Consider the following 23,188-nt stretch of genomic DNA (forward strand, 5'->3'; position numbering starts at 1 on the left):
TCTCCATCTCAACTCACCTTGCCCTCTCTCCTTTAATTTCACAACTATCCTGTCATCCCTTAATCTCTACCTCCATCTCAACATTCCTAACCTACACTCATGGCTACTTCCATCTCAATCACAGGTAAAATCATTGTTGATCATTTCCTTGTATCCCTCACTACTCACATCCCCTTTCCCCATCCAGTCCCATTTCCTTCTGCATCTGCCCCAGGGAAAATAACTCTTCCCCCAAGTTAGTTACAATTGAAATTTCAAATTCCATTGTCCACATTACCTCTGCACTTGTTTATTTCTCGAATCACTCCCTCACTTCCACCTTTGATGACAGTAAAACTCTTACTCTCTCCTGCCCTGGTTATTCGCCTAGGTATAGACCCTCTCTTCACCTCCTCAATCGAAGGGGCGGAGACTTGATCACAAGCAGTGTGTAACATGCTAACCATTCTGTGCCATATCTGGCTGGACTACATCAACCAATATAGTGCCTTGCCAACATAATTCATTGCTTCAGAATCATTCAGGAAATCAAAAAACTCCTATCTTTTTCTTCACTATCAATCATCTCCTTAAACCCCACCCCCTTGTTCCTACCACCACCTCCATGAACAAATGCAGGGCCTAAGATTGAGACCATCCATACTGCTGTCTCTGCCACATTCCCACTTTCCCTTGCCCTAGCTCTGAACCCATTACTTTTTCCAGTTTCACACCTACCTCACTTCACTTAGCTCAACCTGTCCATGATACCCAGCTCTTGTTCTCTTGACCTCATTCTCACAAAAGAGCTCACTACCTGACTTCCCTCCTTTGGCTCCTATATTAGCTGACTTTTTAAATGGTTTCATCTCCTCACAAACTGTCCCCTCACTCCACCCCTCCCCACCACCCCCCGCCCCCCCATCTCTGTAATGTCCTCGAACCCCATGACCCTCCGAGATATCTGCAGTCCTCTAATTTTGGCCCCTTGTACATCCCTGATTTTAATCATTCTACCATTGGCGGCCGCACTTTCAGCTGCCTAGGCCCCAAGTTCTGGAATACCCTCCCTACACCTCGCCACCTCTCTACCTCACTTTCCTCTTTTAAGACACTCCTTAAAACCAAGCTTTTGGTCATCTGGCCTGATATCTCCTTATGTGGCTCGGTGTAGGCAAACACCCACCAGCCAAGACTGAGGACAGAACAGAAACTTAAAATCGCAAGCCAAGTGGAAAGACATTTGCATAATACCAGACAATGTTGAAACAATGGGGGCCCCAGCAGTTGCTTCCCAATATACAGAAGTGGTCAGACCAGTTTTAGTCACATGACTATGGCTGTTGCAGGGAATTCCCACAAAGGATTTTTGAAGAGACGGTTCCATATAAGGAGCTAGTCACATGACTAGCCTGCTGGGCAACTTGGGAGTTCTTTTTGAATTTTAAACTCTCAACAAAAGGGATCAAGAGAGAATGCCGTGTGCTCCTGAAACTGAAGCAAGAACATCTCTTTTGCCTGCCTGTCTGCCTGCTCATCTCTCAGGGAACTGAAACCATTGAAGACACGTGAAACTCAAAGAGAGAAGGGTTTGCCATGTGCACAAAGTTTTAAGAAGATTTCTGGGCCCCAAAGAATCGCAAGACCATATCTTCAATCAAGGACTACAGCGAGCTCGAGAAACAGTAACAAGATATTGCCTCAAACTGTTCTACTTATCTGTTCTTCTGTTCTTTTCTATTCCTATCTGCATGTTTATGTCACATGTGCATGCTAGCGTGAGCATGTCGTATATCTGTAGGCGTGAACCGTATTAGAGTTAAGTTTTAAAGTTTAAATAAATTTCCTCTTTCTGCTTTAAAACAAAGAAAGCCTGTTTGTTCTCATTTATTTATCTTATAATTGGAAAGTTGTGAACAAGGATTCACAAAGGGGGAGCTCAAAACACAGTGTGTTTAAAATTAAACCCTGTTACAAGAAGACCAGGTGAAGACAGCAAGAGACCCCAAGACACATTGTTCACCTGGTCGTAACACTCAGTGTCATACCTTGTTTTATAATGCTCTTGTGAAGCGTCTTCGGATGTTTTATTATGTTAAAGGTGCTATATAAATATCAATTTTTGTTGTTGCAAAACTCTCCTAAAAAAAAAATGACTTTTGGTCCCTCTGTCTTTGAAAACTGTTGCATTATCTCTAACTTTTCTTTCCTCTCAAGTCTTTGAATGTGTTGTTACCTTCCAAATCTGTGCCTATATTTCCCATTATGTTTGAATCTCTCCAATCAGCTTTCAGCCCCTGAAAGAGCCCTAATTCAAATGTGACATCCTCTGTGAAGGTTAACAAGGTGCACAATCTTTCTACATCCTTCTCAACTTTTGACAAAGTTGAACATACCTTCCTCCTCCAAAGTCTCTCCTCCATTGTCTGGCTCAGTGGGACTTCCCTCTCTTGGTTCCGCTGTTACCTATCCAATCATAGCCAGGGTGTTTTCAGCAATCGCTTCCCTTCCCACCCCATCAATGTTACTGCTTGAACCCCAAGAAGTGTCCTTGGTGCACCCTCAGGAATAGGAAGGGTGCAGTCACGATGTTGGGGGTTTACTACAGGCCTCCCAACAGCCAGCGGGAGGTAGAGGAGCAGATATGTAGACAGATTTTGGAAAGATGTAAAGGTAACAGGGTTGTAGTGGTGGGTGATTTTAACTTCCCCTATATTGACTGGGACTCACTTAGTGCTAGGGGCTTGGATGGGGCAGAATTTGTAAGGAGCATCCAGGAGGGCTTCTTGAAACAATACGTAGATAGTCCAACTAGGGATGGGGCCATACTAGACCTGGTATTGGGGAATGAGCCCGGCCAGGTGGTGGAAGTTTCAGCAGGGGAGCATTTCGGGAACAGTGACCATAATTCCATAAGTTTTAAGGTACTTGTGGATAAAGATAAGAGTAGTCCTCGGGTGAAGGTGCTAAATTGGGGGAAGGCTAATTATAACAATATTAGGCAGGAACTGAAGAATTTAGATTGGGGGCGGCTGTTTGAGGGTAAATCAACATCTGACATGTGGGAGTCTTTCAAACGTCAGATGATTAGAATCCAGGACCAGCATGTTCCTGTGAGGAAGAAGGATAAGTTTGGCAAGTTTCGGGAACCTTGGATAACGCGGGATATTGTGAGCCTCGTCAAAAAGAAAAAGGAAGCATTCGTAAGGGCTGGAAGGCTAGGAACAGATGAATCCCTTGAGGAATATAAAGACAACAGGAAGGAACTTAAGCAAGGAGTCAGGAGGGCTAAAAGGGGTTATGAGAAGTCATTGGCAAACAGGATTAAGGAAAATGCCAAAGCTTTTTATACGTATATAAAGAGCAAGAGGGTAACCAGGGAAAGGGTTGGCCCACTCAAGGACAGAGAAGGGAATCTATGTGTGGAACCAGAGGAAATGGGCGAGGTACGAAATGAGTACTTTGCATCAGTATTCACCAAGGAGAAGGACTTGGTGGATGATGAGCCTAGGGAAGGGAGTGTAGATAGTCTCAGTCATCTCATTATCAAAAAGGAGGAGGTGTTGGGTGTCTTGCAAAGCATTAAGGTAGATAAGTCCCCAGGGCCTGATGGGATCTACCCCAGAATACTGAGGGAGGCAAGGGAAGAAATTGCTGGGGCCTTGACAGAAATCTTTGCATCCTCATTGGCAACAGGTGATGTCACAGAGGACTGGAGACTAGCCAATGTTGTTCCTTTGTTGAAGAAGGGTAGCAAGGATAATCCAGGAAATCATAGGCCGGTGAGCCTTACGTCAGCAGTAGGGAAATTATTAGAGAAGATTCTTCGGGACAGGATTTACTCCCATTTGGAAACAAATGGACTTATTAGCGAGAGGCAGCATGGTTTTGTGAAGGGGAGGTCGTGTCTCACTAATTTGATTGAGTTTTTTGAGGAAGTGACAAAGATGATTGATGAAGGAAGGGCAGTGGATATTATCTATATGGACTTCAGTAAAGACTTTGACAAGGTCCCTCATGGCAGACTGATACAAAAGGTGAAGTCACAGGGGATCAGAGGGGAGCTGGCAAGATGGATACAGAACTGGCTCGGTCATAGAAGACAGAGGGTAGCAGTGGAAGGGTGCTTTTCTGAATGGAGGGATGTGACTAGTGGTGTTCCGCAGGGATCAGTGCTGGGACCTTTGCTGTTTGTAGAATATATAAATGATTCGGAGGAAAATGTAGCTGGTCTGATTAGTAAGTTTGCGGATGACACAAAGGTTGGTGGAGTTGCGGACAGTGATGAGGATTGTCAGAGGATACAGCAGGATATAGATCGGTTGGAGACTTGGGCGGAGAAATGGCAGATGGAGTTTAATTTGGACAAATGTGAGGTAATGCATTTTGGAAGGTCTAATGCAGGTGGGAAGTATACAGTAAATGGCAGAACCCTTAGGAGTATTGACAGGCAAAGTGATCTGGGCGCACAGGTCCACAGGTCACTGAAAGTGGCAACGCAGGTGGATAAGGTAGTCAAGAAGGCATACGGCATGCTTGCCTTCATCGGTCGGGACATAGAGCATAAAAATAGGCAAGTCATGCTGGAGCTGTACAGAACTTTAGTTGGGCCACACTTAGAATATTGCGTGCAATTCAGGTCGCCACACTACCAGAAGGACGTGGAGGCTTTGGAGAGGGTACAGAAGAGGTTTACCAGGATGTTGCCTGGTCTGGTGGGCATTAGCTGTGAGGAGAGGTTGGATAAACTCGGATTGTTTTCACTGGAACGACGGAGGTGGAGGGGCGACATGATAGAGGTTAACAAAGTTATGAGCGGCATGGACAGAGTGGATAGTCAGAAGCTTTTTCCCAGGGTGGAAGAGTCAGTTACTAGGGGACATAGGTTTAAGGTGAGAGGGGCAAAGTTTAGAGGGGATGTGCGAGGCAAGTTCTTTACACAGAGGGTGGTGAGTGCCTGGAACTTGTTGCCGGGGGAGGTGGTGGAAGCAGGTACCATAGAGACGTTTAAGAGGCACCTTGACAAATACATGAATAGGATGGGAATCGAGGGATACGGACCCCGGAAGTGCAGAAGGTTTTAGTTTTGGCAGGCATCAAGATCGGCGCAGGCTTGGAGGGCCAAATGGCCTGTTCCTGTGCTGTACTGTTCTTTGTTCTTTGTTCCTAATTTACATGCTGCCCCTTGGCAACATCATCTGAATACATGACATCAGTTTCCACATATACACCGATGACACCCAGCTTTACTTCTTCATCACCTCTCTTGAACCCTTCACTGCCTGTGTTGCCACCCTCCTGTTCTGATGTCCTGGATGAGCCGAGGAAGTGGGAATTTGGTGACAGGAGACCACAATTGGGGACCCATGGGGATGGTCCCCAGAAGTCAATTGAAGGGGGTGGCAGCAAACTCAGAGCAAGGGAGGCCCAAGCACTTCAGCTCCACCTGATTAACAAGGAATCCTTAAAAAGTAATCTTTACCTGCCCCTGTGACCCTGAATCCCCTTCTCAGCAGGTCTGACTCAGGTGTCCAACTAAAATTGCAGGTTGGGTTTCGATGATGTCATCAGGCCTGATCCACATATTAATGCAGGATCCTGCTTCCTTCCTCCGGGTGTCTCGCTCACTTGTTCAAAAGACAGCAGGAGGTCTGCAGTCTTGCCACATCCAGTCATGAATGATGGTGGACAATTAAACAACTGAATGGAGCAGGAGGAGGCTCCATGAGCATCCCCATCCTCAATGATGGCAGAATCCAACACCGTAGGATGTTCTCAACCATCATGAGCCAGAAGTGCCAAGTGGATGATCCACAGTGGCTTCCTGGGATCCCTGCATCAAGGAAGCCAGTCTTCAGCCCCAAAAACATCCTGAATGTAGTGATGAAGACTTGGGCTCCAGAATCAGCCGTGTCTCTAGCCAAGCTGTTCCAGTATTTAAGTACACTGGCATTTACCCGACAAAGTGGAAAATGGAAAGTTGTCGTATATTGCAAGCGGAATGGAATATAAAAATTAGGAAATAAAGGCAAAATACTGCGGATGCTGGAAATCTGAAATAAAAACAAGAAATGCTGGAAATACTCAGCAGGTCTGGCAGCATCTGTGGAGAGAGAAGCAGAGTTAACCTTTCAGGTCAGTGACCCTTCTTCAGAACGGTTCTGAAGAAGGGTCACTGACCTGAAAAGTTAACTCTGCTTCTCTCTCCATAGATGCTGCCAGACCTGCTGAGTATTTTCAGCATTTCTTGTTTTTATTTATATAAAAATTAGGAAGTTTTGCTACAGTTGTACAGGGCGTTGGTGATACCACTTCAGTTTTGGTCTCCTTATTTAAGAAAGGATATAATTGCATTAGAAGCAATTCAGAGAAGGTTCACTCGACCGATTCCTGGGATGAAGGGCCTATCTTATGAGGAAAGGTTGGACAGTTTGGGCCTGTATCCATTGGCGTCTAGAAGAATGAGAGGAGTTCTTATTGAAACAAATAAGATCCTGAGGGGACTTGACAGGGTGGATGCTGAGAGGATGTTTCCCCTTATGAGAGACTAGAACCAGGGGACACATTAAAAATAGGGAGTCTTCCATTTAAGATGGAGATGAGGAGAAATGTTTTCTCAGAGGGTTGTCAGGCTGTGGAACTCTCTTCCCCAGAGAGCAGTGGAGGCAGGGTCATTGAATATTTTTAAGGCTGAGTTAGATAGATTGATTGACAAGGGAGTCAAGAGGTATAGGGGGTAAACAGGAAAGTAGATTTGAGGCTACAGTCAGATCAGCAATGATCTTATCAAATGGCACAGCTGGTTTAAGGGGCTGAATGGCCTATTTCTGCTCCTAATTCATAGGTTCGTAAAATTGCCCAGGCATGTCCTGTCAACAAAAAACAGGACAAATCTAATCCGACCAATTATTATCCCATCAGTCTTCTCTCACTCATCAGCAAAGTGATGGAAGGTGTCATTGACAGTGGATTGTGGCACTTAATTACTGAACATTTGTTCCAGCTGGGGGACTTTAATGCCAGGGTTGGAGCCGACCATGACTCATGGCCCTCCTGCCTTGGGCGCGATGGCATTGGAAAATGGACAGAGACTGCTTGAGTTGTTTCCCTATCACAACCTCTGCATCACCAACTCGTTCTTTCATTCTAAACCCTGTCACCAGGTTTCATGGAGGCGCCCAAGATCACGTCGTTGGCACCAGCTTGTCCTCATCGTCACAAGGCGAGCCTCTTTAAATAGCGTTCAAATCACACGCAACTTCCACAGTGTGGACTGCGACACCGACCACTCAAATCAAAGAAGCTGCATCACTCCAAGCAGAAGGGCTGCCCGCGCATCAACACTAACAGAATTTCTTATCCACAACTGTTTACATAAGTTTCGAAATTCACTTGAAAAGGCCCTTCAAAACACATCTACTGGGGATGCAGAGACCAAGTGGGCCCACATCAGAGACGCCATCTATGACTCAGCAATGACCACCTATAGCAAATGTGAGAAGCAGAATGCAGACTGGTTTCAATCTCACTTTGAAGAGCTGGAACCTGTCATAGCCACCAAGCGCATTGCACTGTTGAACTACAAGAAAGCTCCCAGCGAGTTAATATCTGTAGCAGTTAAAGCAGCCAGAAGCACTGCACAAAGAATAGCCAGGCACTGCGCAAATGACTACTGGCAACACCTATGCAGTCGTATTCAGCTGGCCTCTGACACCGGAAACAGAGGAATATATGATGGCATTAAGAGAGCTTTTGGGCCAACCATCAGGAAGATCGCCACCCCCTCAAGTCTAAATCAGGGGACACGATCACTGACCAACGCAAGCAAATGAACCGCTGGGTGGAGCACTACCTAGAACTGTACTCCAGGCAAAATGTTGCCACTGAGACTGCCCTCAATGCAGCCCAGTCTCTGCCAGTCATGGATGAGCAGGACGAACAGCCAACAAAATCGGAACTCAGTGATGCCATTGATTCTCTAGCCAGTGGGAAAGCTCCTGGGAAGGACGGCATTACCCCTGAAATAATCAAGAGTGCCGAGCCTGCTATACTGCCAGCACTCCATGAACTGCTTTGCCTGTGCTGGGATGAGGGAGCAGTACCACAGGACATGCGCGATGCTAATATCATCACCCTCTATAAGAACAAGGGTGACCACGGTGACTGCAACAACTACCGTGGAATCTCCCTGCTCAGCATAGTGGGGAAAGTCTTCGCTCAAGTCGTTTTAAACAGGCTTCAGAAGCTGGCTGAGCGTGTCTACCCTGAGGCACAGTATGGCTTTCGAGCAGAGAGATCCACCATTGACATGCTGTTCTCCCTTCGCCAGCTACAGGAGAAATGCCGCAAACAACAGATGCCCCTCTTCGTTGCTTTCATCGATCTCACCAAAGCCTTTGACCTCGTCAGCAGACGTGGTCTCTTCAAACTACTAGCAAAGATCGGGTGTCCACCAAAGCTACTCAGAATCATCACCTCATTCCATGACAATATGAAAGGCACAATTCAGCATAGCGGCACCTCATCAGACCCCTTTCCTATCCTGAGTGGCGTGAAACAGGGCTGTGTTCTCGCACCTACACTGTTTGGCATCTTCTTCTCCCTGTTGCTCTCACATGCGTTCATGTCTTCAGAAGAAGGAATTTTCCTCCACACAAGATCAGATGGCAGGTTGTTCAACCTTGCCTGTCTAAGAGCGAAGACCAAAGTACGGAAGGTCCTCATCAGTGAACACCTCTTTGCTGACGATGCTGCAGTAACATCCCACACTGAAGAGTGTCTGCAGAGACTCATCGACAGGATTGCGGCTGCCTGCAACGAATTTGGCCTAACCATCAGCCTCAAGTAAACGAACATCATGGGACAGGACGTCAGAAATGCTCCATCCATCAATATCGGCGACCACGCTTTGGAAGTGGTTCAAGAGTTCACCTACCTAGGCTCAACTATCACCAGTAACCTGTCTCTCGATGCAGAAATCAATAAGCGAATGGGAAAGGTGTCCGCTGCTATGTCCAGACTGGCCAAGAGGGTGTGGGAAAATGGCGCACTGACACGGAACACAAAAGTCCGAGTGTATCAAGCCTGTGTCCTCAGTACCTTGCTCTACGGCAGCGAGGCCTGGACAATGTATGTCAGCCAAGAGCGACGTCTCAATTCATTCCATCCTTGCTGCCTCCGGAGAATCCTTGGCATCAGGTGGCAGGACCGTATCTCCAACGCAGAAGTGCTCGAGGCAGCCAACATACCCAGCATATACACCCTACTGAGCCAGCGGCGCTTGAGATGGCTTGGTCATGTGAGCCGCTTGGAAGATGGCAGGACCCCCAAGGACACATTGTACAGCGAGCTCGTCACTGGTATCAGACCCACCGGCCGTCCATGTCTCCACTTTAAAGACGTCTGCAAACGTGACATGAAGTCCTGTGACATTGATCATAAGTCGTGGAAGTCAGTTGCCAATGATCGCCAGAGCTGGCGGACAGCCATAAAGGCGGGGCTAAAGAGTGGCAAGTCGAAGAGACTTAGCTGTTGGCAGGAAATAAGACAGAAGCGCAAGGGGAGAGTCAACTGTGTAACAACCCCAACAACCAATTTTATCTGCAGCACCTGTGGAAGAGTCTGTCACTCTAGAATTGGCCTTTATAGCCACTCCAGGCGCTGCTTCACAAACCACTGACCCCCGCCTCCTGGTGCTTACCCATTGTCTCTCGAGACAAGGAAGCCATAGAAGAAGAAGAAGAATTACCAATAACCTGCTCAGCAATATTCAGTTTTGGTTTCACCAGGACTACACAGCTCCAGACCTCAGTACAGTTTTGATCCAAACACGTACAAAATAACTCCACAAGTGAGGTGAGAGTGACTGTCCTTGTCAGCAAAGCAGCATTTGTCCGAGTGTGACACCAAGGAACCTTAGTAAAATTGAAGTCAATGGGAATCAGGGAGAAAAGTTTCTATTGGTTGGAGTCATGCCTAGCCCAAAGCAAGATAGTTGTGCTTGTTGGAGGTTAATCATCTCAGCCTTAGGACATGGCTGCAGGTGTTCCTCACGGTAGTCTCCTAGGCCCAACCATCTTTAGCTACCTCAATGACCTTCTCTCCATCATTAAGTCAGAAGTGATGATGGTCGCTGATGATTGTACAGTGTCCAGTTCCATTCGCAACTCCTCAGGTAATGAAGAAGTCCATTCCCGCATGCAGCAGGACATGGACAACGTTTATGCCTGGGCCGATGAGGCAAGTAGCATTCATGCTACACAAGTGCCAGTCAATGACCATCTCTAATGAGAGAATCTAACCACCTCCCATTGACATTCAATGGCATTGCAATCACTGAATCCTGCAACATCAACATCCTGGAACAGTGGGTCGCCATTGACCAGAAACTTAACTGGACCAGACACATAAATACTGTGGCCACAACAGCAGGTCAAAGGTTGGGTATTCTGCGGCAAGTAACTCACCTTCTGACTCCCCAAGCCTTTCCGCCATCTACAAGGCGCAGGTCAGGAGTCTGATGGAATACTTTTCACTTGCTTGGATGAATGCCACCCCAACACCACTCAGGAAGCTCAACCATCTAGGACAAAACAGTACGTTTGATTGGCACCCCATCCACAACCTTAACATTCACTCTCTCCACCACCGACACAATGTGGTTGCAGTGTGTATCAGATGCACTGCACCAACTCATCAAGGCAGACTTAGAAATGAATTGCCTTTCCTTCATCATCAGTGGGTCATAATTCTAGAACTCCTTGCTTAACAGCACTTTGGAAATACTTTCATCACACGGACCGCAGCAGTTCAAGAAGGCAGCTCACCATCACCTTTTCAAGAGCAATTAGGGATGGGCAATAAATACTGGCCTTGCCAGCAATGCCAACATCCCATGAAAAAATAATTTAAAAAAATTAGAGTGGGTAAGTAATGGCCCAGTTTCTTCCAGGTGGGGTGGGTATGAAGGGGAGGTGGTTTGTTAAAAAAGAGACCTATGAACAATTTTGGAATTCAATGCATTTGATGGATGGGAAGCCAATGGAGGTTGGCAAGACTAGGATGCAGGTAGCAAAGTTTTCACAGTGTTGCGGTTTGTCGTGGTTGGAACTCATGAGATCTGAAAGGAGAGTGACAGAGTAATTGAGCCTAGAGGTGACCAAGGCGTTAAGGGTTTCAGAGGTGGTGGGTTTGGGTAGAAAGGGCAATACAGCAATAAATGGAAAGTGGACATGATATCATTGATGCACTATGTGCACAGCCTGCTGTGCTGCCTGCCCCTAAGGAATAGAGGCAAGTCTGTGTAGTGCTGTTGCATGAACAAATTTATCTCGCTAAGTTTCCAGGAGGCGGGTCTTACCGAGGTTAAATTGGTGAGTGCTGGAAGCAGGGGAGAAGCTAGAGTAATATGAGGTCAGAGGAGGGGTAATTGGAGTGGAGTCAGAGATGAGGAGGAGCAGCTGAGTAAATGATCTCTATTTTTGAATGGAAGGTAGATGTCAATGTTGGAGCTGAAGGTGGGGGAACAGAAGAAGACAGGTCAGACAACATGGTTAGTGTTCAGCAAAAGGTTTGTAGTTGTCTTAACCTTCCAGGGTAGTCGTAGTATATGGATTTGGCTGTGGATAGAATGGATGGTGCTGCTTAAGGTAGTTCGACCAGATATAACAATGAATGGGCATGCCAGTCATATGGTAAGTGTGCTCAAACTGGCAATCATTCAATTTTACAGAGGGAATTGTATCAGGGTGAACCAGGAGATGGACTTGGGCAACAGGGATTTAGAGGGTATCAACGGCAGAGGCAAGAGAGATTTTGGGCAGATGAACAGTTGCATCAGAATCATTGTTGTGTGGAAGTGTTCAAAGGACAGGAATTTGAGAGAGCATTTAGGATTTTTTTCTGCAGACAGTCGGTGATCACACAGGGGTTGGAAGTGGGCAGAGACATTTGGATTGCATGGCTCCACTGTGGTATAAATTGGCAGTAAATAAGTGCTTGTTGCTGGAGGGGACTGGGAGATTTTATTTGTTCTTGGAATGTGGGTGTCAGTTTAAAATGAGCTAGTAACTAATAAAATGGAACTATTTCATTTGATGCTTTCAGTCTCTTGGTGCTGGTAGAGAATTGCTACTTTTCTGGTTAAAAAAGGATTACTAGAGGACTGAGTCACATAATCTCTTAAATTGGAGAGGCTTGGTGATAAATTATATTCAAATGTGAATCAAAAACTGGTAAGCAGGGATTTTAGCTACAATGTAAATGCAAGAACAAGTTATAAACGTTTTAACATTCCAAGAATTAGTAGCCTTCGTATTGCTCTCTGTATCATCTGCGAAACCCTCATTGAGTCGGCGCGAGAGAAGAAATAGGGTCAGAGACCTATTATTTAGGATATGCACCTCTCATTACATTGTCCTTTACAGGTGGGTGGATATGGGCCTGCACCTGGAACAGTTGTAGGGTCAGGGCAGTGTTGATAACAAGATAGGAGTATACATTTCTGGGCTTCCCACCTCACTTTCCTGACATTGCATCTGAATACTCACCATTTTCAAGGATTCTCAAAGAAGGTAACAATGGATTTTGAACCTGTGGCCCCATCATGTCTGAAGGGCAAGGCAGCAAGACCAGGGAGGCTACAAAGGTACCTGCTCCCTTTCCCTTGAAGGCTTCCAACACATCTTAAACCATTTCAGACTGCTATTCTCCATCAACAGTACCCAGTGGATTCAATGCCAGGGGTTTTTCAGGCCTATTTCTGTTCTCACCATTGTTTCCAGGCACTAGGCTCTGTCAGCCAGAATGCTTGCTCATGGGGGTGTGACCAGGCCATGTTATTAATTTTGCCAATCAATTCCATGCATTGAGGTCTCAACAAGCAGAGAGCACTTAAGCTGCATTGTACATGGAAAGCCCCCAGACAAGGAAAGTAGAGGAATATTGAGACTAATATTTCTTTTTTAACCCTAACATTTTTAAACTGACTGAAAAGGATTATAATTTATACACTTCATTTTCAGATGAAGTGCCTGAATTCTCAATTCAACACATTCCTGGTGCATGAAATGCTATACTGGGAACGTTAAGGATGAAAGTTTGCTCTGTAACACATTCAGATTTACACACCTTCTATTTATTCAGGGAAGCATTTTTAGTAAGTGAGCATCCAGTCAACGTATGTAATCTTTTCTGTTCCCAGTTTGCTAAACTCTATACATCAGCTCGATCATTCTGTAGCAAATTACTTTATTTCATCATTTAAACTACATTCATGATTGCATGAATCTCTTTCATCCTCTGTTTCTGGATGCAAGATAATTTCCAAATCTTTCTTGATCCAATTTGATCCATGCTTCTACTTGTCTTACCCTACAGGGACCAGAAAATAGAAACTGAAATGAAAGAAGTACTACCTTGTAGTGCAGGGTACTAAGTATTTTTTGGCTGTTTTCACTACCACTCCCAAAGCAACTGATCAGAGTTGCAGTAGTAATGAGCAAGACTGGTCCAGCAGTGTTTGCTTACCTTTGAACTCCTCTATTTGCATCAAAGATTGTTTCTTGAAGAGAGTTTATTTATCTTGGTCAAGCCTGAGTTTCAAATAGGTCCTTGGAATGGAAATCCATCAATCCACTGTTCAATCATCTTCTTCCAGATGGTTTTGATGCACAAGATATTGTTTTCTCCCCACCTTTGCTTTCATAACATGTAGTTTAATCTCTCTATAAGTGAGCTAATAATAGAAGCTTTGACAGTGCCATATGTATGATAAAACTAAAATTACAATGAAAATGCACATTAATTGAAACTTCATTTTCAAGGTAAAATTACGTTATTGATTATAATCAAAATGTCTCTGTTACTGATGAATTCATCAATTTTTGTTTCAAAAGTTTTATACATCTTTTAGTGAAAGCACGAATGGCTGGATGAAGTGAACATTCTCACATTATTTGTGGTTATGACTTTTGTCGGTGAATAATGGCAGTTTTTATATAGATGAAATGACAGTACAGTACCTTTCAGAACAGCTGTAGATAAATAAAGTCACAATATTCCCTCTTCATCTGTATTTAAAAGGCCACAAAAATATCAAGCTGAGAGCCTGAGTTTGCATTCGGATGAATGCTATGTGTGCTGGACTGCACTATATATGAGAATTCCTAGTAAATCTTACCCGTATTATAAAAACAATAAGCAACTACCCTTTTTTAAGACTTGCATTTATATAATGCCTTTCATGATCTCAGGATGTTCCAAAGCCCTTTACAGCCAAGAAAGTACTTCTGAAGTGTAGGTACCGTTGTATTGTAGAAATCACAGCACCCATTGGGCGGAACTTAATGAGGACGCTGCCAGGACTGGTGGTGGGCATGGAGAGCGGCAGCAGTCCCATGCGTCAAGTGTGTAGCCATGCCACTGCGGTTATGGGTGGGCGGCCATTTAACAATTGGAGGTGGCAGTCCCCCCAATTACATGGCGGGGCGGCAGGCGAGATGGCGATCATGGCATCAGCCAACATCGGATCTGGTGCTGGTGCCCTTTTTAAAAGCTTGCCAGCCCTGCATTCACTCCTGTCTTACAGTCTACAGAAGGTCAGTTTGCTGTGAGGCATAGAAAGTCACAGTACTGTTTGCTGCAACAATCATTTCCCCTAGGAAGAGTGGAGAGGATGGAAGTGGTTAGATCAAGGGTGGCTCCACATATCAGTGAAGCCTCCCTGCTGATTCCCCTCCAGGCTGAACAGAAAGGCAGAATGTTCTCTTCCCCAGCGATGGCAAGAACAGCTCCTCCTGCCTGACCAAGCAAGCCTGGATGTAGATTGCAGAGGAGGTCAGTAGCCATGGGGTCACCTGATGCAACTGGGTGCAGTGCAGGAAGAGAGTCAATGAACTCCTGTGCTCAGCCAAGGTTCCAATGCTCTTTTTGGCATTTGGATGTTTCTACAGGTTGTGTGATATGATGAACGTGCCACTGCTAGCGTGAAGACAAAGAAGTTATAACATCATCATGACAGATGTATGGCTGCATCTGGGAAACACGCCACCCCCGTTCATAGCTTAGCCCCAGTAAATCCCATGACAGTGAGAGTCAGCATGAGATATATCAGATCTCCTAGTTGGTGTTGAGGGGTCCATAGTAGATGGTGGAATAGGATATGGTGGCATAGTGATAATGTCACTAAACTAGTAATCCAGCAGGTCTAGGCTAATGCCCTGGGGACATGGGTTCAAATCCCACCATGGCAGCTGGTGGAATTTAAATTTGATTAATTAATTTTTAAAAATCTGGAATTGAAAGCTAATCTCAGTAATGCTGCTATAAAACTATCTGGTTCACTAATGAACTTTAGGGAAGGAAATCTGCCATCCTTGCCTGGTCTGGCCTACATGTGACTCCAGACCCACAGCAACGTGGTTGACTCTTAACTGCCCTCTGAAATGGCCCAGCAAGCCATTCAGTTGTCAAGGGCAATTAGGACAACAAATGCTGGCCTTGCCAGTGATGCCCACATCCCATGAAAGAATAAAAAAATGTAGTCATGGTGAAATGTATGCCAATTTATGATTTCACCATCCTTCTTCTTGCAGGAGGGAGGTGGCCAGGACTGGTGGAGGTGTCTTTCACATACATAATCTCAGCCAGGCCAAGGAAGAGGCCTTAGAACTAGCAGGGAGCCAAGGCGTATGTGCTATATCTGATAGGGAGACTGGAGACCCTGCACAAGAATGATTATTGCCATTTATCAAAAAATTCATGAATGAGGAAGAGCCACATCAGATATGTTTGCCATAACGGAATATGTGCAGCCTAACCCACCCATGTTTTTGTTCTATCATTTAGGTTGGCATTCGCAGGTGACTGCAGCCCCAGAGGGACACCTGTTAACCTCTGAGGAGGAGGACCACTCAGAGGATGCACCATCCCATGATTCTCCTGCACGGGTGCAGATACTTTCACCTTGGTGTGCAATCGATTGGCATTACAATCAGGATCACTAACTAGTAATAGCACTGCATGCATGCCTGAGCAGCTGGCTGAAGCTGGGATAGCTGAGGCCTCCATCGATCGGAGGACTGTGGGTGGCCAGGCCCATGCTAAGCCCCAGACTGATGACAAGCTTCTGTTGTCGACAGCACAGGGCATGCTGGAGTTGAAGGGAGAGGTAAGGCAACATCTGGCAGGGATGTTGGAGGCAATGCACAGCCTTGAGCGGATGATGGAGAAGTCCATCCATGCCATGACTGCTGCCATGTCCCAGGCAATCGAGCACATGGCTTCCTCTATTGAGAGGTTGGCAACCCTCTTGGAGAGCCATATTCCACAGATGTGCCAGGACCTGCATACCTTGGCCATAAGCTCAAATCAGTAGTGGCAAGGCTAGAGAAGAACTAGGAGCTCCTAGTCCTTCTCTGGTGAGCAGGGAGTTTCCAGTGAGCCTTGAAAGGCAGGAGAGGCTGCGCTACACATCTGGGGGATCCCCTCATGGTGCTTCAAGTGTGGATACTGGACCCTCTGTCCCTCCGCCAGCTCCAACAGCTGCACGGCCTGAGGAGAGTCCTGCACCAGTGCAGGAAACCCTTAAGCAACCAGGACCTTCCAGGCCTCATGTACCCAGAGGTCGGCCGCTGAAGTCATCTCAAACCAAGGGGCATCCTGATCAGCAGCCTGCCTCCAGCACGGATGCTAGTGCAGGGGTCACACCGCATTTGAGAGCTCGCAAGCGCATTAAGAAAAGCACCTAGCCACACATGAGTATTCACGGGTGACACAAATATGTTATTTGGAATATAATTAAATGCTCTTTTGTGCCAATCATTAGCCATCATTGTGGGAAAAACATGTTCCAACATGCCTAAATTGTGAGCTTCTGAATTCCACCCAACCCCTTTGTACAGTGCCGGCAGGGTTGGCTGCCCTTTAAAAATGGCACCACATCTGCACACAGGCAGCTGAGGCCATTGCTGGTGACGGACAGCCCGTTCCCCCAGCACATGATTGAGGGACACGGGCCACCCTGGCTATTTAAATGAGCTGCTGCGTGGGCGTGTGTGGCCCATGTGTGCAGGCCGCCATTTTTTGAGCTCGCCGCTGATCTCCAGCCCAGAGTGTTTCCAGTTGTGTGGAAAAGCAAAGCTAGAGGCTATCGATATAAGATAGTTACCAAGTATAAATAGGGAATTCAGAAGAAACTTCTTTACTCAAAGAATAATAAGAATGTGGAACTCAGAATAGTTGAGGCAAATAATATAGATGCATTTAAGGACAAGCTAGATAAGTATATGAGGGAGAAGAGAATAGAAGGTTATGCTGATAGAGTTAGATGAGGAAGAATGGAAGGAGGCCCGAGTGGAACATAAACGCCAGTATAGACTGGTTGGGTGAAAAAGCCTGTTTCTGTGCTGTATGTTCTCAGTAATTCTATATAAATAGAGTTATTTATTAATAGTGAAAATAACAAAAGTCTGAAAGAAACTCAATGGTTGTTTAATATAACTAGTGCCTTCACTAAGATGAGCAGTCCCCGTTTCTACTGATAGCGCAAGCTGCAGGGCTGTGTTCAGTTGCGCTCTCACATTTAGTAACTGATTTTATGTTCTAGTTTATAAGTCTTCAATCAATAAATTACAGACATGTTCCAGCAAATAGAAAATTGAAAGTTGAAAGATAGTTGAGAAATTATGGAAGGTTATTTTTCCAAATGAAAGGAATACATTTTTGATGGTATAATTTAAAAAGTATGTTACTTCAGTTATGTTATTTTATTTGTGTAATTATTAAACTAACTTTTCCGAATAAAGTAATTATCTTGATTGTTTTTATTGGTTGACAGCTAATTTAATATTTATCTAGGACTACAATAAAGGAGTAAGATTTTAACTCATTCAAAACCCATCCACTAACACAGTTAAAATATCTCTTGATTCTAGTTAATGATGGCATTAACTGTGGCTTTTTTCAATATGTCTTCTTTTACAACATGAAGATTCAAAGTAATTGAATCATATTTTTAGATTTCTCATTGAAGAGAATTTCTCTAGGTTCCATTCTGACCATAAAATTGAGATTTTTTGTCATGACTTTCACTTTTGTTGTAAAATTTGTTGAGCAGTAATAATTTGAAATGGTGACTGTAATCCTATATATAGAGCAGAGCTTCTGAATAAAATATTCTTTTACTACTATTGCGCTAGTTGGAATAGGAAATCGCTTTTAAAAATCAAATTGCTACCAAAAAATTAAATTAACCTCTATTTACTTCTTTTTTAACAGTAGCTTTACATAAACAATAAACAAGGGTATCGTATTGATTCCCAGAGATAATGGCTGTGTAGCCTCAAATGTTAATCATTTCTGCTTCACTTCTCCAAAGTCTGGTCCTCCAATGACTGATCAATCTAAAATTAAAACACAATCAATTGAGTAGACAGGTAACCCCTCAAAGAATGTTTAAAAAAATCTAAATTCTTTGTAATCATAGGTCAAACTTATTAAATAGATATGAAATGTAACAGAAGAAAGTAGATCTAAAGACCTCAAACCAAGGAATCCAATCATACGCCTTTCATTTGAATCTGCAACAGATAATTTGCTTTATATAATTTAGAGGTCAATTTTCCCTCCCGTTTTCCAAATTTCCCGTTTGTCTGGCAGTTCAGATCCCAGACAAGCCCCCAATTGGTTACGGCCACCTGGTGAGGGTGGTTTGCACTGTTCAACTCCCACCTGACTGCAGCAAGTATTTTTTGGTTATGAGGGTATAACCCTAACTTGTTTTATTTGTCAAATGAACAGCTGCCTTGTGGGCGTCTCGGGAGAGACCACGGCTAAGGGAGTAAACCCTAACAGAAAATCCGGAGTGGAACCCCGTAGGCGGTCATGTGTCACCTTTGGCATGTTTCCGGCAGTTCCTGCAGCCATACCGGTGCCAAACGTCGTGCTCTGCACTCCTTTGGACCCCACCAGAAAGGCCGAGAGGGGGGTTTTGACGCTTGGGCAACTCTCAACCTCCATACATTCGCCCAGGCATGCGCCATGGAGAGGTCACTCCATAGTTGCCTCACAGCGACTGACACCACTGACCACCTCTAGGCGCTTACCCATTGTCTCTCGAGACAAGGAGGCCAAAGAAAGAAAGAAAGAAATGTATATCATAGTTCATAACAACTAGAGAATAGAAGATATTGCACTGATAGCGATTCATTAAACATGGATGACCTTTCCATTAACAATATCTTCTTGCACCATGATTTGCATACACTTAGGTTTTTTGCTAAATTTAGCCAAGAGTAAAATATAGCCATTGTAATTTCTCAGTTGTAAAACTGAATTAAATTATTGTGCCTTTGAATGGATTTCCCATATGGATTAACGTTGTGGATTTAAAAGTGAAGCGAGTGCTAAACTACTCAACTCCCCCCTCCCCCCCACTGAGGCCCAGGCAATTATAACTTCTAGGCCTCATCTGCATGCTCCACAGTCAGCCGCCCACCAAAATTGAGCAGGGAGCGGCAACTGGCCAGAGGGTGTGAGCAGAATGAATTACTCATGCTCCTCCTCATCCCACAAGTTAGAAAAGTTTTTTAAAACTTACTTTTTTGGGCCTCTTCTGGCCCAGGTTCATCTTCCTGATATCTTGAGCCACAATTACTCCTCCACTTACAGTTGCAAACCCTCCAGGATTAGCTTGGTGTCCCCAGGAATTAAAGATTAATCTCCAGGACACTGCTGTGATAAACCCTGGGGAAAAATCATCAGGGCATTAAAAAAGTGTGATTTTCATTTTATTTGAACATTTCTGTTTATTAGTTATAAAAATATTGGAGATGGGAAAAAAGGCTGTTTGACTGACAGCCCGGAACCATTGAATCGGGTAATGAAGAGTTTTTTCACTTTCCAATGGGCATGGAAAGGCAGTGTGCCATAAGGACAGATCTGTTGGATGACCAATGGTAGGAGTGTGGAGGTGGGGCAGTTGGAAGCAGGAAGTCATGTGATGAAACCTCCAGGAATATATTCAACCAGAGTTGGCAAGTCTATCTCCGCTCAGGACACGAGGTAAAACTGTAGTTGAGGCATGATGATGTCATTAGACCTCAATGTGCATACTTAAGTAAGGACCTCACTGGTTTGAGTTGGGTGTACTTGCTTCTTGCTCAGAAGGACCTGTTAAAATTCAAAACAGCTGGATTGGACTGGGATGTCGGCAGGCAAGGCAACCAGCTGATTTTAAGCCCACTTGCCTGATTTCTGCCAGGCAGGGAGGTTAAATTCACCCCATATAGTTACAGAGCTGGATATTAAGTTATAAATAATAAATATTTTTTAACTAATAATGTACTCTACCAGCAAGACAAGTTTATGTTGAACAGGCACTTATGTATGCATTGAACGGAGATCTTATTTTTGAGCATTCATACTTTCTGATTTCTCCTAACTCCCCCACCTGCTTCAGTGACTTTTACTGTGAGTGCGAGAGTGGATTTTTGTTTTCTCAAAAATATATTTTATTCACAAAATTCTGTAAAAAATACATTACAAAACAGTTCAAAACAACACCAAGTTGACATTCCAGAAAGTGCAAAGGAAATCAGTTTTCTTCAATACAGGAGTGAGTTGCCTCACAACCCTTCCATTCCATTTTACATGCCATGTATATTTTATAGCATTCCCATATTTGGTGTATACAGCCCGAGGGGTTTCCCATGGGTCCAGCCCCTCAGTTCATTATGGTGGAAGGACCTTACGCAGTGGTCTTTCCCCTTTGAGCCTTTGCGACAGCTGCCCCAAACTTTAGTGCATCTCTCAGCACGTAGTCCTAGACGATGGAATGTGCCAGTTTGCAACACTCGGTCGTGGACAACTCTTTGTGCTGGAAGACCAGCAAGTTTTGGGCAGACCAAAGAGCGTCTTTCACCGAATTGATGGTCCTCCAGCAACAGTTGATGTTTATCTCGGTGTGCGTCCCTTGGAACAGCCCAGAGAGCACAGACTCCTGTGTTACAGAGCTGCTGGGGATGAACCTCGACAAAAACCACTGCATCTCTTTCCTCACCTGCTTTGCAAAGGCACATTCCAGAAGGAGGTGGGCAACAGTCTCTTCCCCACCACAGCCACCTCAAGGGCACTGTACGGAGGCGGTGAGATTCCGGGGGTGCGGGAAGGATCTGAAGGGGAGGGCCCTTCTCACCAACCAAACTATGTCTTGATACTCGTGTGAGAGTGCGAGCGTGGATGACAAAGTGCCTAAGTTATCCAATGGATCAGTAGGCAGGAAGAGATAGAGGAGGTTGTTTCCCCTACAGTTTACAGTCACTTCAAGAGTTCGATTTGTTGAAGAAAACAAAAAAATTCTATAGAGATACAATATATGTCTGTGCTACTTCAAAATTGAATAGTATGAAAACAATTCAGTTATAAAATTGAATGATGTAAAAAGTGACATTTTCAAGTTCAAAGTCTATTATGAATTCTTCGAGGACTACTGCATGTCGAGGATAGGATTTTTTTTATTTTGGTTTATCTGTGTGTATCTATAAATACCGGTTGATCACCCATGCTACACAAAAGCAAAATACCGCGGATTCTGGAAATCTGAAAAACAGAAAACGCTGGAAATACTCAGGTCTGGCAGCATTTGTGGAGAGAGAAACAGAGTTAATCAGGTCTGTGACCTTTCAATCAGAACTCAGAAAAGTTAGAAATGTAAGAGGTTTTGAGCAAGCGAAATTGGGGAGGGTGGGAAAAAGAACAAAAGGGAAGGTCTGTAATAGGGTGGAAGGTAGGAGAGATTAAGTGACAAAAGCTTTCATGGTGCAAGGCCAAATGGACTGGTAATGGGAAAAGTAAACAAACAAAAGATGTGTCTAGAGGAGATGTGAATGACCGGATCTTGAGTAGCTGCTGTCTGAAAGCAAAGGAAATAAGAGAGAAACAGGGGAGGAAAAAACAAACCAACAAAGAAGAATGAAACAAAATGGAGGCAGAGGTTATGATCTAAAATTGTTGAACTCAATGTTGAGTCCAAAAGCCTAAAATGCCCAGTTGAAAGATGAGGTGCTGTTCGTTGAGCTTGCATTGACCTTCATTGGAACACTGCAGCAGGCCAAGGACAAAAAGGTCAAGAGTGGAGGAAGGTGGAGAATTAAAATGACAGGTGACTGGAAGCTCGGGAACTGAATGGAGGTGTTCTGCAAAGCGGGTTACCCGATCTGCGCTTGGTCTGCCCAATGCAGAGGAAACCACATCATGAGCAGTGAATCCTAAATTGAAAGAAGATCAAGTAAATCGCTGCTTCACCAAGGAGGAGTGTTTCGGGCCTGGATAGTGAGAAGTGAGGAGGTAAAAGGGAAGATGTGTTTTTTTTGGTAGCATTATACTGGAGGTGGCAGAGAGTAATCCGTTGAATATGGAGGCTGGTGGGATGGAAGGTGAGGAAAGGAGAACCCTATTATGGTTCCGGGAGGGAGGGGAAGGTGTGAGAGCGGAAGTGCATGAAATAGAAGGGTGTTACGACCAGGTGAGAAAGGGATCTAGGGTTCCCTCTCAACCTTCACCTTGTCTTACCGTAACAGGGTTTAATTTTAAACACACCATGTTTTTAGCTCCGCCTTAGTGTAGAACATGGCTACCCGACCCGAACCCGACAGGACCCGACAACATGTGCGTCGGGTTCGGATCGGGTCGCTCTTCCAGGACCGGCATTCGGGCTCGGGTCGGGTTGGACACACTATCACCATCTCCAGTACGTGGCTCCAATCTTAATGTACTTTTAAAACAAACTTTCAAGTCCAGTTACAGTTATTGTTGCTTATCTGCACAAGCTTAAAAAGTGAAAAATGGAAGCTAGGTTAACTGAACATTCCGGTGGTTGGAACGGAAGGAGTCGGGTCGGGAGCGGGAAAAAATTAAAGGGCTCGGGCCGGATCGGGCTAGGGCCGGATGCGGTTCTATCAGGCTCGGGTCGGGTTTCATTTGCAGACCCAAGCTGGCCTTTACCATGGTGAATCTTTTTTCGCTGCTTTCCAATTATAAGGCAAAGAAACCAGCCAAACAGGTTTTCTTAGGTTTAAAGAAGAAAGGCTGAAATTTATGAACTTAAACGCTAATTCAGTTAATGCCTATGGATTCATGACGAGCCCACGCTAGCATGCATATGTGATAAACACACATGCTGATGGAGACAGAAAAGAGCAGTGGAAAATAA

General features: G+C 44.8%; 1 protein-coding gene and 1 long non-coding RNA gene across 7 annotated transcripts in view; one reads left to right on the top strand and one right to left on the bottom strand.

Annotated features, from left to right (window-relative positions):
• Window positions 1–23,188, top strand: part of prkn (parkin RBR E3 ubiquitin protein ligase) — a 1,503,655-nt gene that overhangs the window by 152,085 nt on the left and 1,328,382 nt on the right. The window lies entirely within an intron of this gene.
• Window positions 18,262–23,188, bottom strand: part of LOC137376314 (uncharacterized) — a 49,599-nt gene continuing 44,672 nt past the window's right edge. For both annotated transcript variants that reach the window (XR_010976166.1, XR_010976167.1), the window contains exons 2-3: window positions 19,577–19,722; window positions 18,262–18,380 (exon numbers count right to left, since the gene is read on the bottom strand). This is a non-coding gene — a long non-coding RNA (uncharacterized lncRNA). The remainder of the gene's footprint in view (window positions 18,381–19,576; window positions 19,723–23,188) is intronic.

The sequence above is a fragment of the Heterodontus francisci genome, chromosome 13 (genome assembly GCF_036365525.1).
Source record: "Heterodontus francisci isolate sHetFra1 chromosome 13, sHetFra1.hap1, whole genome shotgun sequence".
NCBI classification, from domain to species: Eukaryota; Metazoa; Chordata; class Chondrichthyes; order Heterodontiformes; family Heterodontidae; genus Heterodontus; species Heterodontus francisci.